The sequence below is a fragment of the Macaca mulatta genome, chromosome 9 (assembly GCF_049350105.2).
Source record: "Macaca mulatta isolate MMU2019108-1 chromosome 9, T2T-MMU8v2.0, whole genome shotgun sequence".
NCBI classification, from domain to species: Eukaryota; Metazoa; Chordata; class Mammalia; order Primates; family Cercopithecidae; genus Macaca; species Macaca mulatta.
In genome coordinates this window covers 71387609-71403797 of record NC_133414.1, presented here as the reverse complement: position 1 = coordinate 71403797, position 16189 = coordinate 71387609, and the positions used below count along the sequence as shown (strand labels likewise).

Genomic DNA, 16189 nt, shown 5'->3' with positions numbered 1-16189 from the left:
TTACAGGTCACCCCATTTAATCTTCACAACAATTCTATAGGAAGGGATGCTCGTCTCTGCTTTAGAGAGGAGGAAACTGAGGCCAGAGGGTTTATGGAACATGTGCAACGTCATGCAGAATGTTAATAGTGAAGCCAGGGCCAAAACCGAGGTCAGCCTGAGTCCAAGTCCAATTCCACAAACACGATGTTAACATCCTCCTGGGTGCCAGGCACTGTGCTTTGGGGGCATAGCTGCCTCCCTATTGTCAAGGATTTTGAGCACATCAGATTTGAGGACCTTTTTTCAATAGGTCTATGTTTTTCTTACAACCACTCTCCATTTTAAACACATCATGAGTAGACTTTTGGAGTCTGATCTATCGAGCTGGGTGTGTTTGGAAAGCTACAGAGCAGTGGCCATAGAAAGACTGTGTGAGACAGAGTCCTAGCCTATCTGTCCGGCCAGTCGAACCTCATGTGTTCGCTGCTTTCATTTTCTCTTGGCTGAGGAAATGATGGTTTGGTTTTGCAAAGGAAGGCTGGGGACTTCTGCCAGCTTGCTAACGGCCTTGCCCCATTCAGATGCATCGAACTCACAGAACATCGCTCCCCAGCTGCCGGCCTGCAGTTCTGAGAGTGCCTGAATAGAAAACCACTCATTTCCCTTCGCAATAGAGGCGCCCAAAGCAGATATGTCAATATATTCCAATTTAGCCGAGGGAAGCCAGAACATGGATGTTGTTGCCAAGGAAACCACCTCCTTCCTCCTGTGTGCCGTGCATACGTGTATCACTTCATCTCTCTGCTCTCCAAGGTAATATCATAGCTCCGTGCTTGGGGAAGGGTTTTTAAAAAGGCATATAAAACCTCTTAGCATCGAGAAGATTCATTAAATGATCTCACTCCAGAGAAGCTTAAATTATTCTTTTTAGATCCTTTTATGCTGAGGATGGGGAAATGGCTGAGTCAGTGCTATCTCTCGCAGCCCAGCTTGGTGTCTTGGTGGAGATGGTTTTTCAGAAATAAACAAATCAGAGTTCACAAGCTTAGACAGGGCGAGTGTATGTGTAATAAGAACAAGGCCGTCATGTAGCTGTAATGTCACGGTCTAATCCTTCCTGGCGGATCTGCCAAGACCACCTTGATCTGAGGGCCTCCTGGGTGTGAGGCCACGTTGCACAGGGCAGCCTTCAAAGTAGAGACAAGAGAGGGTCGCTGTTGCAAGGCCACCTGTCAAAAGATTCCTTGTTCGGGAAATGCGTAGGGATTTCTGCTGCCCAATCTGTTCTCAGGCCCATGCCTGGGGCTGTTTTTGTCCTGCCTTCGTGTCTGGTCTTGGGTTCGCCTCTCTTTCCTGGATGCTGCCATCACCCCCTTCATTCCCACCTATCCTATTCTGTATGTTAAAGTCAGCACAAATCGCCCTCATGCCTTACAACCCAAGAGACAAACTGCAGGGTGCACTTGGTAGTCATCTGAGAGCTCAGTGGCTTGCCCTGGCTTTCACACCTTCTTCCTCTCAGCCCCTCCTGGCTTTTAGGGCTCAGATTCCCTCCCGTCTGTTGCATATGCAGATTAAATTTGGCTTCTCTCTTTCAATTAGTGGCACTAGCCAAGGATATTGGTTTATATTAGTCATTCCCAGCTGGGGGCAGTTTTGCCCCCCAGGGGACATTTTTGCTTCTTACGTCGAGGAGGGAGTCCTACTGGCATCTAACGTGCAGAGGCCAGGGACTCTGCTGAAACAACTTACAGTGCACAGTTCAGGCCTCTAAAAACAAAGAATTATCCAGCCCCAGATGCCAATAGTGCTGTGGTTGAGAAACCCTGGCTTATACTTATTTTCTTTGCTCATTGATGTAATACATACTTATTGAGTACCTACTGTACACCAGGCTCTAAGCCAGCAGCTGGGGATGTGAACTGAACAAGACAGACATAGTTTCACTCACTTTCTCACACAGAGCCAATTGGGGGATGCGAAACAAATAATTACAATGATACGAATAAATTATTATTACAGCTGGAATCCAGATCTGACATGGATCTCCTGCCCCAGTTCTGAAGTCTACCTGGTGCCCCAGCCGAACCTGCCCTGGCTCCTGCGTGGGGTATGGACATCTGTGGCATCCCTCCCTAACACCCCACCAAGCTGGGCTGCAAGACAGGTTATGGTGGCCCCATGACTTCGTTCCTTGGTAAGCCACATGCCTTCCTTGTTAACTGCTTTGCTGTTGGTCATTGCAGAGAAATAGGGGACAATAAGAACAACCTGATATGTAGCAAAGGCTCTAGGACTGTGTCATTTGCCAAAGCGCCAGTCCCTGCGCTGCCTCTCCTGAGTGGCATCTGTGATGGCAAACAAAAGGCTCCTTGGGCTTCACACTCTGCTTTCTTTCTAAATGGTACTTACCACCCACTACCTCCCAGCCTTCTTCTGACCAGCTCCCTCTTCTGATAGGCTTATTTCCATGAAGTTCTTCAGAGTTAGAAGCATGAACTTTAGAATGAGGTGACCCAGGTTGGAATCCATCTCTGCCACTTACTAGCCATATGACCTTGGGTATGTTACTTAACATTTCTGTGCCTCAGTTTCTTTTTCTATAAAATGGGCGTAACAATATCTATCTAGCACAGTTACTGTAAGGATTAAGTAAGTTATTATATGCAGAGTTCTTGGTTCACAGTTAGTACCATTTAAGCCTTTCTATCATTATTACTGTTACAATTGTCCTGGCATGTCAGCCTGATGATGCAGATGAGGCAGGAACTTTTGTCTCTGCCTCTCGTGGACTGCCTGATCAGCTCCATGGAACTCAGCCATGCCTGCAGTGCTGCAGGCCTCGCTTCTGAGTGCTGGAGGCTGAGAAGTCAATGGATGTTGACTGGGCATTTTGGGGGGTTTTCTTACACAGGAGGAAGATGACAATGACTGTGGAAGCAGAAGGGTGTCATGGAAATGCACCTGTTCCAAGTTGTTACACTCTGGGCTCTGGGCTGGCTCTGCATGGGCCTACCATGCACTGACTTCAGCTTCACCTGGGTCAGCGGGAGGCTGGACAAAGGTAGACATCTTTCCTCACCACCAGCCTGCATTGTGGCTTTCTGTTGCCGGTGTGAACAGACACTCAAGCTTTCCTGGTCTCCTGAGCTACTGTGAATATGGCACAAGATAGTGGACTCTGAATAACATTGGAAACAACTACTTCCTGGATGGCCACTGAGTGCAAGGCCTGAGGGAGGGTGAGGGCAAGAGGACTGATGGTTACTGGACATCTTCATGACCAGGCTTCTGTGTGTCCTCTCACTTAATCCTCCAACAGCACTGTGAGGAAAATACAGCATCCCACCTCACAGGCGAGGAAGCTCAAGTTGAAGGAATGTTAAATTGTCTGCTCTGAGCCTCACAGCCAGGAGGTGACAGCCCCAGGATTGGTGGCCAGGGTTTGTCTGCCTTTAAAGCTTATGTCATGTCCTTCTGTGTTATCTCGGTCTGTACAGGGTGCTACAGCAAAATACCATAGCCTGGGTAGTTTATGAGCAACAGAAATTTATTTCTCATAGTTCTGGAGTCTGGAAGTCCAAGACCAAGGCTCCTGCAGGTTCAGTGTTTGGTGAGGACCCACTTCCTTGTTCATAGAGGTCCCTTTCTCGCTGTGGCCTCACAGCAAGGGGTCAGGGTTCTCTCTGGGACCTCTTTAAATAGGGTCACCAATTCCATTCATGAGGGCTGCACCCCCATGACCTAATCCCCTCCCAAAGGCCCCGCTTGACCATACTATTACGTTGGGGGTTACGATTCTGACATGAATTTTGGGAGGGACACAGGCATTCTGACCATAGTATGTGTGTAGCTCCTCCTCCCCACCGAGGAAACCACCGCTTCCAAGCATGGCTACCATCTGGTTACCCTGGGTGGCCAAGGTCAGCAGAGGTGCTTTGCCAACTGGTTGGCACCCACACTACCTCTGTCCAGGTGGGCTGGGGCGAGGGTTGAGTCATAGTGGGACTCTGTGGGGCTCTGGGGACTGTCAGCTGACCTGGGGCCGGAGGTCCTGCTGCTCTGTGCCCATAGACACCTCCTGGGAATGTGGTGACTTTCATCAGGGCCCAGAACTCACCCTGACAGTTCTTTCAGCTCTTGTTTTTCCTCCCCTACCTACCTGCTCATCTCGCTTTCACACACAAAGCCTCCCCTGCACTCCCTGTTCCCCTCCTCAATCCCTTTCCCAGCTTTTGTACTTTATGATGCCGTGACTTGGGTGAGGAAACTCATTAAAGTCATTATTCCGTGCACAGAAATGTGTCTTTCATCCCATTCATATTTAATGTTCCTCCCACTTGATCTTTTGACACTTTTTAATTCCTGATATTATGTGACATACACACACAGCTCTCGTTGGGAATCATTCTTTCTATAGAGTTGTCATCACTGCTCTCTGTGTGAGGAGGGCTCCTCCTTACGTATTTATTAATTTCTAAAATGATGCCTGTATTTTGGGATTGATGCTGTCTAATGCTATTGACTATGAATGATCAAGGGTGACATTGGGATAGGAGGAATTATGGGAACAGGACAGAGGTCTGGATTCTTGTCCTGACTGCCTCTTTTCCTCCCTGGAGGCCGTGTGTCCATCTGTGAAATGGGCAGATCCATGTCTCATGACCTAATCCAATCCCTGCATTTGGCATCCGCTGGGCTTTTCTGGGGTGTAAACACCTGGTTTCAATTCTGTCTAATTTGCTATCAAGAGGAATATTTTAGGAGGAGATGGAGCTGCCCATAGAATCACAGAAAAGGCTGAGAAATTGGCTGTCCGAGGGACAGATAACCAGGGCAACTGCAGGGACCTGGAAGCGGTCTCCCTTCCGGCTCCGTGGTGAAAGGAAGGAGACCTAATGGCTGTCAATGGCTCTTTTCTCAGCTCAAGATTTAAATTGCAGTAAGTGAACATAGAATTGGCTCAGCTTGGGTCCCATGCCCAAGGAGAGGGCGGGGTGTTTTGATTGACAGTTATATTGAGATCTTATCCAATGAGGGCCAGGAGTTCCCCCACGGTTAAGAGGTTGTTTTCAGAAGAATGATGGATTCTGAGTAGAGGAAACAACAAATGCCCTCCACACATCCCAAGCCACAGGGCGGCAGTGAGACCACTGGACAAAAAGAGGAAAAAGCAGTTTCTTTGGGTTCCAAATCTCTGACTAAGAGAGAGATACATTTCTGGACCTCAGAGATTACCTTCTAATTCAGGAGGAGGCAAACTTTCTCTGGAAAGTGTTGGAGAGTAAATTATTTTTTTCTTTCTGGCCCACATGACTTCTGCCATGATACTGTGGAAGAAGTGGCAGAAGACAAGTAAATGAATGGGTGTGGCTGTGTTCCAGTAAAGCTTTATTGATTAAAAAACAAGTAGCAGGCTGGGTTGGGCCTGCAGGACACAGTGTGCTGGCCCAGGTTCTAGTCGACAGCTGTCATTTCATAGAGGAGAAGTTCCCTCTAAGCTTTAGCAATCCAGGTAAGACAGTGGTTCTCTGACGTGGCTCTACATTAGCAGATCCCAAGGAGCCTGTTGAGAATACAGTTGCCTGGGGCCCACCCTAGCCTTGTCAAATCGCAATTTCCAAGGATGGGCCCGAGGATCTGTATTTTTAACATTTACCCCTAGTTAGTTCTGAACTACACAGTATTGTGAACTGGTCTTCTAAGACCCAGTGGAGCAGGTAAGACCATTTTCTGTGAAATGTGGATGTAGTAGAGAAACTGGGGAGGGCTTAGGAACTGAGAGGAGAGGAAGGTTCTCCAGGGTTGGGGAACAGTGTGTGTGTAGGGCAGGCTTCCTGGAGGGGCCCATGCTGGCCCTAGATGGGAAGTGGAGCTGCCCCAGCACTAACCTAGCTTTTCCTAGCTCTCATCTCATTCTCCATCCTGTGGTCTGCTATTCACAAGCCAAGGGGGAATTGATGGAAAATCCAGGTGTGCAATCTGAGCCATGCGGTTCCTTGCTGTGAGGCAGTGAGGTCCCGGAAAGTTTTCTGTTTTCATTATTCTGAAAAGGCTGCACCCATAACCCAGCCCCATTTCTCTGGTTTTCCTCCATGGCATTTCTTTCCCCTTGTCATCATTCTTCTTCCTCCCCTACAGACCTGCTTTATCAGAAACTTCCTTTCTCCTTTGCCCCAAAGGACCCCCACCTGTGCCTCTTTCTGATACTGACCTTATTCTGACAAACCAGCTCCTTCTTGCTGTAATTTTTAATGGGACTAAGACTGCTGGGAGAAGCCCTGTCCCATCTCTTTCAGCTTTCCATGTTTTCCCCCTTAACAAACACTCCACCCATAAAATCTTTGGGGTCTTTTCTACTGAGAGGTGAAGCCTATAGGTGCTAGCAGAGCAGCCTCACTGTAAAGAGGGAGGTGGGTTCCTAGGGTGCGGTCCTGGGCCCAGAGGGTTTCTGACTATCATCTCTCTCGCCTTGGACCTAGACAGGGCTCTTTGCTTGTTACAATAGTAGGCATCCATTGCCTGCCCAACATTCACCTCCCTTTTCTGGCAGCAGAACACCTTTTTCCTCGGGAATTTACTCTAGCCCCACTCTGAGTCCAGGTGCATTGGGTGGATTAACTCCAGGGTGGACGTGGACCCAGGCCTGGCAAATCAGTGCATCGGATTTCCCTTGGCCACAGTAATTGGTTCAGGGATTGGTCTATGGGCAAAGTCCATTCTGGGTCTACTGTGGGGTTGTACAGAGGAAAGAACTCTCTTTCTGGACTTGCTGTCAAGCTGGAGTTTCTGGAGTGCAAGTGGGGAGAGTGTGCTGAGAGCGAGTATAGTACAGAGGGAAAACAAAGCTAAGAAGTGTACCAGAGAGAGGATCAAAGAGTGAGAGAGAGAAAACAGGTCCAGAGGATGGGGTCTGAGCCTCTGGATCCAGCCAGACCTGAAGCTGGAAGACCTACATGGAGACTTTTCTACTATATGAAATCTTCCATTCTGTTTCTGGATTAAGCCAGCTTAAGCTGCAAGTCAGAGTCTTGAATGATAGTTGACATGATGCTGGCAAGGTGAGTCCCTCCACAGGGATGCCTGAGCCACAGAGAGACTGCCATAGTCAGCTGTGAGCTCTTTCTTGTCCTATCAGCACAGCCCAGATGAGTTCTCACCAGAAACAGGTACACAACAGTCATAAACTGACAGGGTTAATCATAGGCCCGTTGTGCTCTAAAAGCTTTGTCAGAACAGGCACACATCATTTGTCCCCTTCCACACCCCGCTAGCGGCTCCCAGCATGGTCCTCAGTGAATGTGCTGATTGTCCGGTTGATTGAGGGGCAGCACAGCCTTCCTCACCACTCACCAACCGCCTGCACACTCTCCTACCATCCCAGTCTTGTCAGTATCACTCCACCGACCCAGTTTCCAAGCTGGAAGCCGTCATCCTCCCTCTCTTTGATGTGATCCAGCCTCTTACTGCTTTTCCAACTCCACCACCACCTGCTTAGCTCAGACCTCAGCCTTTCTTAGGAGGAAGCCATTTGGCTCTGGAACTGGCACCTACCCAGGGGCTCTGTTCCTTACCTGTGAAATGGGGATAGAGCACTACACTTGAAATGTGAAATGTCTCCAAGAATTTGGATGTCAGGGGAATATAATGGCCCTTTGAGTCCTCAACTAAGACATTAACCCACCAAAAGGAGCAGAAGAAAGACACAAAGTCACCTGCAAGGGGCAGTGGCCCAGAAAGCTTAGACATCACTCCTGAATGTACATGAAGGCCATGTCCATCAGAAGGGAGCCTTGGCAGCCAATAGGAGCACAGAAAATGGGGCGGCCCAGAGGCATGCCTTCCTGTGGAATGTCTGGACTGCCTTATGGGCTTCTGTCAGTTGTGAACAAGAACACGCTAGAGCCTGATGCCACTGGCTCCTCCAGCAATGTCTGAAAGCATTGGCTTCCTGTGTTTGCTAGCCAATGGGGAGAGAATGTGCTGGTCAGGCAGCGCAACCGTTTGCAATGAGTAAGCCGGCATTTGGGCTTTGTTCATCGTCCTTGTGAGCTATGAGTCAGCATCTTGGAGCCTGTCAAGTCTGGTCATCAATGACACTGCGTTTCTGGTTTGCGGGGCGTGGTCAGGCCTTGACCCCAGGTTCTCAAGGTCAGGAGTGTATCAGTGTAGTCTAAGGGCCCTACCCCCCGAGATTCTGATTGATGAGGTCAGGTGGGACCAGGCCCTTCTACTGAATAGCTCCTCAGGGAGGCCTGGTGCACAGCCAGACTAAGACTCAGGGCCTGCACAAGGCTACCGCACCTCTCCGGCTGCCTGTGGGCCCCCTTGTCTGCCTCCTTTGAGCTTCTTCGCTGTGTGTTGCCGATTGACTTTTGTGTTCACTTGAGTAATTTACACGGAGCCCGCTTTAATTCTCCTGAGACCCCCTGTAGGCTTTCATGAAATTAAACCCTCAACAATGACATTAGAGAAGGAAAAAGGGTCTCTTTATTTGGAAGTTGTGAACAAAAAGAGAACAGAACTGCTGGCCATTGTTCTTCCTCTGAATCTTCAGCTTCTGGCTCCATAGTTGGATCTTGTGCCACTGGGGCTTTGCTTCCAGGACAGGGTGACTTAGGGTGGATGTAATTGTCACGACCTTCTGGGGGCCAGGATTTGGCCGGAATGACCACCATTCCAGTTACTTGGCTTTTTGCTACTGGAAAGGCTGTGAGTTGGCTCTCTAAGGGTTTCTAAATGACCAAGGCTGGGCACAGAAGCAGCGCCCCAAAATCCTCTGCACCAAGGTTGGGGATGAATCCTCCTCTGATCCTTCTCCCAAGACTTCTGGATCAAGAGTGGGTTTCATTCATTTGGTCCCTCCGAGGAGACAAGTGGAGAAAGGAAGTTCTATTTACTACAGGGTCTATGACTTTATGTGACGTAGAAGGGTGCAAGTATGGTAATTGTAGAAAGCAGAACATCACTCTGGCTAGGCTCTGTTGACCTGGACAAAATCATCTCTAATCCATGATACATCCTGAGCCAAAGTATACTCACTGTTGGAATTGGGGACATCATTTGCATGGCCTCACTTCTGTTGCTTGTTTAGCTCTCTACATCTCTGCTATCACCTTCACCTCATTGACTCTTTGCAGTTAACTTTTCTTCCTGCTTTGCAGAGAAAATAGAAGATGGTAGATGGGGACACCAACTTCTCACTACAAAAACTCTAAACGTTAAAAAATTGTCTGCCTCCTTGTCCTGGTTTCACGGGCCTCTGACTGACCAAGGCTAATGGAATCACGTGCTCCTTAAGGGTCTAAAGGGTCACACTCATTGCTCTATCTTCAAAGCCATTCCCATCAGGATTTAGGTATGTCTGCATCTTGTCCACATTTACAATGGAGTTCTTTCTTCCCCTTCCTTTGCAGCTCACCCACTAGCTTCTGCCTTATCACTCTTTTCTCAACTCGCAGTTAAACTTATTGAGATAATGAGCTATACTCTCCTCCCACACAGTCCCATATCCATTTCAACAGGGTTTCCACCTATACTCCTCCCAAATTGGTCTGACCATGTCACTAGTGCCCTCCACGTTCCCACAACCAGGGATACTTCAGTCCTTACTTTACTTAAACTTGCAGAAACGTTTGACACCCTCAACAGTTCCCTCCTGCAAAACCTCTTTCCTTGGTTTTCATGACACTGAATTATCCTGATTTTCTTATCCCTCCTCTTCCCTTTCAGACTGGGAATATTCTCCCTCCACCTGTTCCTTACCTCAGTGATTTCTGAGGTGTCTAAAAATCATCCAGGGTGGTTGCTAAAATGCAGGTCAGATCTCAGGCCCAACACCTCATATAGGTGCATCATGACTTCTCTTGACTGCTTAGAGTAAAATGTGAGAAGAGAGAAGCAAACTAAATACAGAATTGATAATCAAAAGGGAAACAGAATTCAAAGAGTTGGAGAATTCTCAGCCTGTAACACCTGAGAAAATGTATTCAGGAGAGAACAGCTACAGTGTGGCTAAGCAGCTGTTTGATAAGATTAGTAGGGACAGAAACAAGCCAGATGCTTTCCATCAGGACACTGGAAGAATGACCCTAAAGGCGTTTTGGAGATCTTCAGGGCTGCCACACCCATCACAGGCCCAGAGTGCCAGAGCCTTGAGGGTGGTAGAACTGTTTCAAGGGAGGGGCTCAGTGTGCCTGTGGGACCTTGGGCTTGCTGACCAGAGCTACCTCCAATTTTTGCTTCATATTTCTGATGCAGTGCTCTTTAGCCACCCCAGCTGGGGCTCAAATGTGGCTCAAGAGAGCCCTGGTACAGCTTGGGCTGCCACTTCAGAGGGCACAGGCTGTCAACCTTGGTGGCGAGCCTCAGAGGCCCAACCCCTGACTCATTGTGTCCAGAAGGCAGGACATGGAGTCAAAAAAGATTCTTCTCAAGCCTCAAGATGTAACACTGTTTGCTTTGCTGGCTTTTGGACTTACTCGGGATCTGTTACTTCTTTCTTTTTTCCTGTTGCTCCCTGTTGGAATGGGAACATCTATCCTATGCCTGTCCCACCATTATATTTTGGAAGCACATAACTTGTTCAATTTCACAGGCTCACAGGTAGAAGGCAGTTTGCCTCAGGATGAATCACACCTTTGAGTCTCACCCGTATCTGATTTAGATGACATTTAGATGAGACTTAGGACTTTAGACTTTTGAGTTGATGCTGGAATGAGTTAAGAATTTTGGGGCTATTGGGATGGAATGGATGTATTTTGCATTTAAGAAGAAAATGAATTTTGAGGGGTCAGGGGTAGAATGTTAAGGTTTGAATGTATGTGTACCCCTAAAATTTGTATGTTGAAACCTAAGACCCAATGTGATAGTGTTAATGGGTGGGGCCTTTAGAAGGTGGTGAGTCATGAGGGCTCCACCCTCATGAATGGGATTAGTGTCCTTTTAAAAAGACTTGAGGGAAGCATCTGGGCCCCTTTTGCCTTTTGTCCTTCTGCCATGTGAGGATGCAGCAGCAAGCCACCCTCTTGGAAGCAGAGTTGATCAGCCCTCACCAGACACCAGATTCGATGCTATGATATTGGACTTCCCAGCCTCCAGAGATGTAAGGAATACATTTCTGTCCTTATAAATTACCCAGTCCCAAGTACTTTATTGTTGCAGCATGAATGAACCAAGACAAGTCCACTTTCTATCTCCAGCCCAGTCATTGCTCCTGAGCTTCAGAACCGCACGTGCGACTACCTACAAGATACCTTCATGAGGATGTGCCAGGCAGTGGAAACATTCAAAGCAGAACTTCTCATCATGTCCATGCTTGCTGTCCCATGTTCTTCTTCCCTGTGACTGGCACCACTGCCCAACCAGTTATGCAAGGGAGAAAACTTGACTCCTCCTTTTCCACTGCCCCTGCCAAAGACCCAACCACTCTTCAAGTCCTGTACATTCTAACCCCTATGTAGGTCTTAAGTTCCCAGTTGCTCTTCATTTCCACTGTTCCTGCCCTGTCCAGGACCCCCAAATTTTCTTCTGGATGAGCCTCTCCCTGAGTTCTCTGCCTCTAAGTGTGCCTTCTCTCACTATTTTTCACACGGTGACTTAAGAACAGTTTCATTCTGACCTTGTCACTCCCCTCCATTCAGGCCTTTAGTAGTGTCCTGTTGCTTCTGTTTGGACAAAATCTACACTTTAGCCTGGCTCCTCTTCTGCCTGTAGGTATTTATCCTCCACAATAATCAAATAGCTACTCCACTAGCCTGGCTCAGCACCAGGGCTAGGCAGAAAATTCAAATGATCGTAGCACAGTTTACTAAGTTTCTGTCATTGAGCTAAAATAAAAAGGGTCAGCTTGTCAAGTTGGATTCATAAGAATCAGAGATCTTACCCAGTACTAAGCCTTACTAATAACTGCAAGGGTACAAATAATTGTAAGGCCCAGGTACAGTGTGAAGTCTGAACCACCATACAGCTCCCAGGACTTTTTTTTGCCACGTTACGCTGTGCCCTGGCCCAGATTTATCACTAGGGGTCTCTACGTACTGCATGCAAGCCATCCTTCTTGAAAGGGGAGCTATTTGGGTCCTGAAACATCTTCACTTTTTTTCTCTGCTAGTTTCATAGCTTGCACAACATTTTCCAGGGAGCCATCTGCCATAAATCCATAGGTTCCAGGTTTGTTTACCATGAGCGGTTTTAGGCAGATAGGGCACGTCTCGCTAAAAGCATTCCATAGATAAGAGCGCTTCTGCTGGCCAACATCATTAGAGTGTTTGCCAGAGGCTCTGTCCCTGGAAGGATTATGAGGGGATTTGATGGGGTCATCTTTCTGTCTTGCCCGGGGTGTCCCTCCTACAGGTAGAGAATGAACTGCAGACATGCAGCTGGCCCGCTCCCTCCTCGACCTGCTTTGCCCACCTCCAACATGCTGGTGTTTCCCAGAGCTCTGACCTTGGTCTCTGCTCTTCTTACTCTACATGTGTAACACGGAGCACCTCCTCCTCCATGGCAGCTTCCTTTCTCTAGACACAGAGTCTCCCAAAGCTACCTCTTTCACCCTTGAGCTTCAGTGAAACTCACATATTTACCTGCTCATTGCTGCCTTAATGTCCTCCAGTCCTCAGACAAGCCCATTGGGTCCTTTCTTCTTTTCAGGGCAATGACACGCACGCCCATCTGGTTCTCATGAAACCTTGAATCATCTTGGTCCTGCCAGTTGCTAGCTCTTTGTCCTAAAGTAAGTCAGAGAGGAAAACCTCTCTGAGCCTCAGTTTCCACATATGTAAGGTGGGGATATTAGCCATATCTGCTTCACAAAGCTGTTGTGTGATTGAATGAGATGATGCCGCTAAGAGCTTATGGCAGTGGCTGGCACACTGTAAGTGCTCAATAGTTACTGGAAATATCTTTGGTTCCACTCCCATTCCTGTGGCTACTCATTACCGCATGTTACAAGTTCTAACTTTTTCTTAAGGCCCTCTTTCCATTTTCACCATCCTCTCCTCACCTCTCCCTTCACTTGTGACAACAGCTTTGGAACTGGTCTCCTCTGTGCACCTCTCTCTGATCTCCCCTCTTCTCTGTTGCCAGAAAAATCCTTCTCCATTATGCATCTGATTATGTTAGTGCCTTTGAAGACTATATTGTTCTTGGGAGAATTCCAAACTCCTTAAAGTGGTTTAGGAGGCTGGCTACGATCTGACCGCTACCTAGCTCCCTGCAACTCTCCACCTCAAATGCTGGCCACTGGGTGTGCTGACCTTTCAGCTCTTCTGACCCGCAGGATTTGGCAGAGGCATCCTCACTACCTGGAGTACTCTCTTCCTTTCTCTCCAGCCCTCCAACTCTCTCCCATGCTTTGCAATGCTTGCTCTGCCTTTCCCCCATCAGAGTACTTTCCAGCTGCATGGCCATGCTGGTTGCATACTTGGACCCCTTGTGGGACTGTAAACTTCAGGAGGGCAGGGGCCATGGCTCACAGTTGTATCCCCAGCACTTAGAACAGTGCCTAGCAGATGGTAGGTTCCCAATAGCAAATAATCTGAGTCAGTAAGTGAGCCGGCAAGATGAAAGGGGGTGTGGTGGGGAGCAAGAGGGAAATCTTGAGTCTGGGGTTTCTGGCTTGAATGAAATTGAGGTGGGCAATCTTCAGGCAGGACTCCTTGTCTAGAGGTTATTGTTTTAATGAGCTCTTTAGAGTGGTGGGCCTATGTGAGCTTGGCAGTGGGCACTGGAGATCAGGCCTCTTGAAATAGGTCTATGATTTGACGATTAGTGTGGGAGATGGATCTCCTTCCCTGCCCCATCCTCAGCTGCCCTCACAGCCTAGCAGGGTTGGCGCAGAGCATACGCCCTGCCTCGGGGGGTGGCCATGGTGTAGGTAGGCTTCACAAGGTTTCTTTCCTCTAACATTGTCTTGGGCTCTGCATGGGACAGAGATTTCACCTAGGTCTCTGAATCCTACAACAAACTAGTGCTATAATCCTTGTGACTGGCTGATTTCTGTCCTGTTTCATGTGGCCTGTCCCTAAGAACCCCTTGTCAGGGATTGTTTGGGCTGTGGGTGGGTGGGGTATTCCTTGCAGCTGTCTTCAGGAAGCTACTTGCCACTACCTAGTAGTTCCTAGGCAGGAGGCTGTAGTGCCCACTAGGGAGCCATGAAAAGTCCCCATTTCTCAAAGCCAACTTCTGTCTTCCTTCTCGAATCAAGCACAACTTGCAACTGTGATGAACTTTTAATCAAGTATATATTGAAGGGTCTGGAGGAAGGAGGGGAGGGAAAGAGCAGAATCAGGCCTTGTGCCTTGCTTGGGCATCTTGCCCCCTTGACCTGCAGAGGGGTGACAGGGCAGTGCCTGGGTCCTGTGGCCACATGGAGGCTCCCTGCATCTTTGGAGGGTCTCCTGAGTTACTCCTCCCTGCAGAGTAATGAGTTTCCTCTCCTCCTACTCCTGCATCTTGCAAATTCTGTTGTCATCTGGTGACTGTCAGTGGCTTTCCTCTGCCCATTTTCTGCTGGCAGAGGGAGGCTTGAGTCCACTCTGAGGAGGGGTGAGGCTGGAGAGTGCTGGGGAGCAGGGAGTACAGAGGCTCCCACTGCAGTCTGGGGCTGATTTCTCTTGAACCATCAGCAATCAAATCTGCCTCACCACTGTGAGAATTAATTCCTTCTCAAGCTCCCCTTCAGATAGGTGAGAAATCCGTGTGCCTCCTATTAACATAATTGTGACCCCGTTTCTTGTGAAACGACAGCCCTGGTCTGATTATGCTCAGGGAGCATCCACAGTCTGTGTCCTGTGCTGCATGATGAAAGCTTCCTCACATTAGCTGGCAAATGAACAGTCCCACGGTCCACACGGTCTCTGGAATCTGCAGACAATGGCCACGTTTTATCTCAGCCATAGGATGGGGTCAAGAAGTTCCAGTGTAGCCCACCACAGTTAGTTAAGTACCTGCCCAGCGCATTTAAAATGAGGGGAGTAGGAGCTCTGCACAGGCACGGCTGGAAGAACAGTAGGTTTGGAGCTGGGGGGCCTGGGCCCAGCCTGCCATTTGCTAACTGTGCGGTTGGGGTCAAATCCCTTCCTCACAAAGAGAGCAGAGGGCTGGTCCGTTAGACCTGACGCTTGCTGATTCTAGGCTATTACTGAGTACAGCCTTAGAACCTGTAAACTGGGTTCCCATTTTCTGTGTTGGAGGAAGGGTCTAGAAAGCTCTCTAGAAGACAGAGTTAAGAAGCCAAATCAGTGGTTGGATAAAGTCCTTCCCTCAAAATACGACACTGCAGAAGGCACCAGAAGAGCTCTCCTCCCTGGAGGCAAGGCAGTGGGCTGAGCTCAAAGCCTAGCCTGGCCATGTGCCTAGTTGGAGGCCCGTGGAAGGCATCTGGGACTGGGGATGAGACAGTGTGTCTGTTTCCTTGTTGAGTCACTCTTGCTCATCAAGTATCTATCGAGCACTTCTGATGACCAAGTGGCATGAGAGAGTGGAAAGAAGTCTATAGTCAGGGGAGCTCCCCGTGCACCCAGCTTAATCACTAACTGGTGTGGGCCTGCACAGATGGCTCCTCACCCCAGCGATGTGGCCATGCACCCTACATGCCTCATCCTGCGAGGATGAACGAGGCAGTGTTCCTGACACAGAGTGGGACTCCCCCCATACCTGCCTCCTTCCCTCTCTCTGTGTACACAGCAACATTTGAGACATCACAGAGGACATGAGGCCATTCAGAAAATGCCACTGTCTTTAAGCATGAACAGACCCATGGCAGGGCAGTTAGTGTGTGTCCAGAAATGCCATTGCTGCAGAGCAGGAAGTAACCAGGGCCCCACGGCCTGGGGACTCAGAGGAGTAAGAGGCCTGAGCAGAAAGAGTTTCATGGATGGTGCTGAGTTGAGCCTGGAGTGGCTTGGCACTTGAAGGAGAAGGAAGAAAGATCATTTCAGGGCAGAGAACAGTTTGGGTCAATGCATGGGCGCACAGAAGCTCAGAAAAGAAAGCAAATCTGTGTGGTGGAGTGTGTGCAGGTGAACACTCCATACAAGATGGTATTTCTGTGCAGGCACATTGAGGGAGGGGTGTTTGGGTCTCAATGTTTTGAGCACTGGGGAGCACGGATAGCATCTGGGGGTGCTAGCCTCAGCTCTCCACTTATGGTGCAGTATGTTGGGGTAACCTTTTCTTCCCCATTCTTTTCCAGGACTAGACACTG

General features: G+C 48.7%; 1 long non-coding RNA gene across 1 annotated transcript; it reads left to right on the top strand.

The window, feature by feature from the left end:
• Nucleotides 1-349: 349 nt before the first annotated feature.
• Nucleotides 350-4373, top strand: LOC107000145 (uncharacterized). The gene is made up of 2 exons (XR_013398497.1): nucleotides 350-795; nucleotides 2005-4373. It is a non-coding gene; the product is annotated as an uncharacterized LOC107000145 (long non-coding RNA).
• Nucleotides 4374-16189: the final 11816 nt, after the last annotated feature.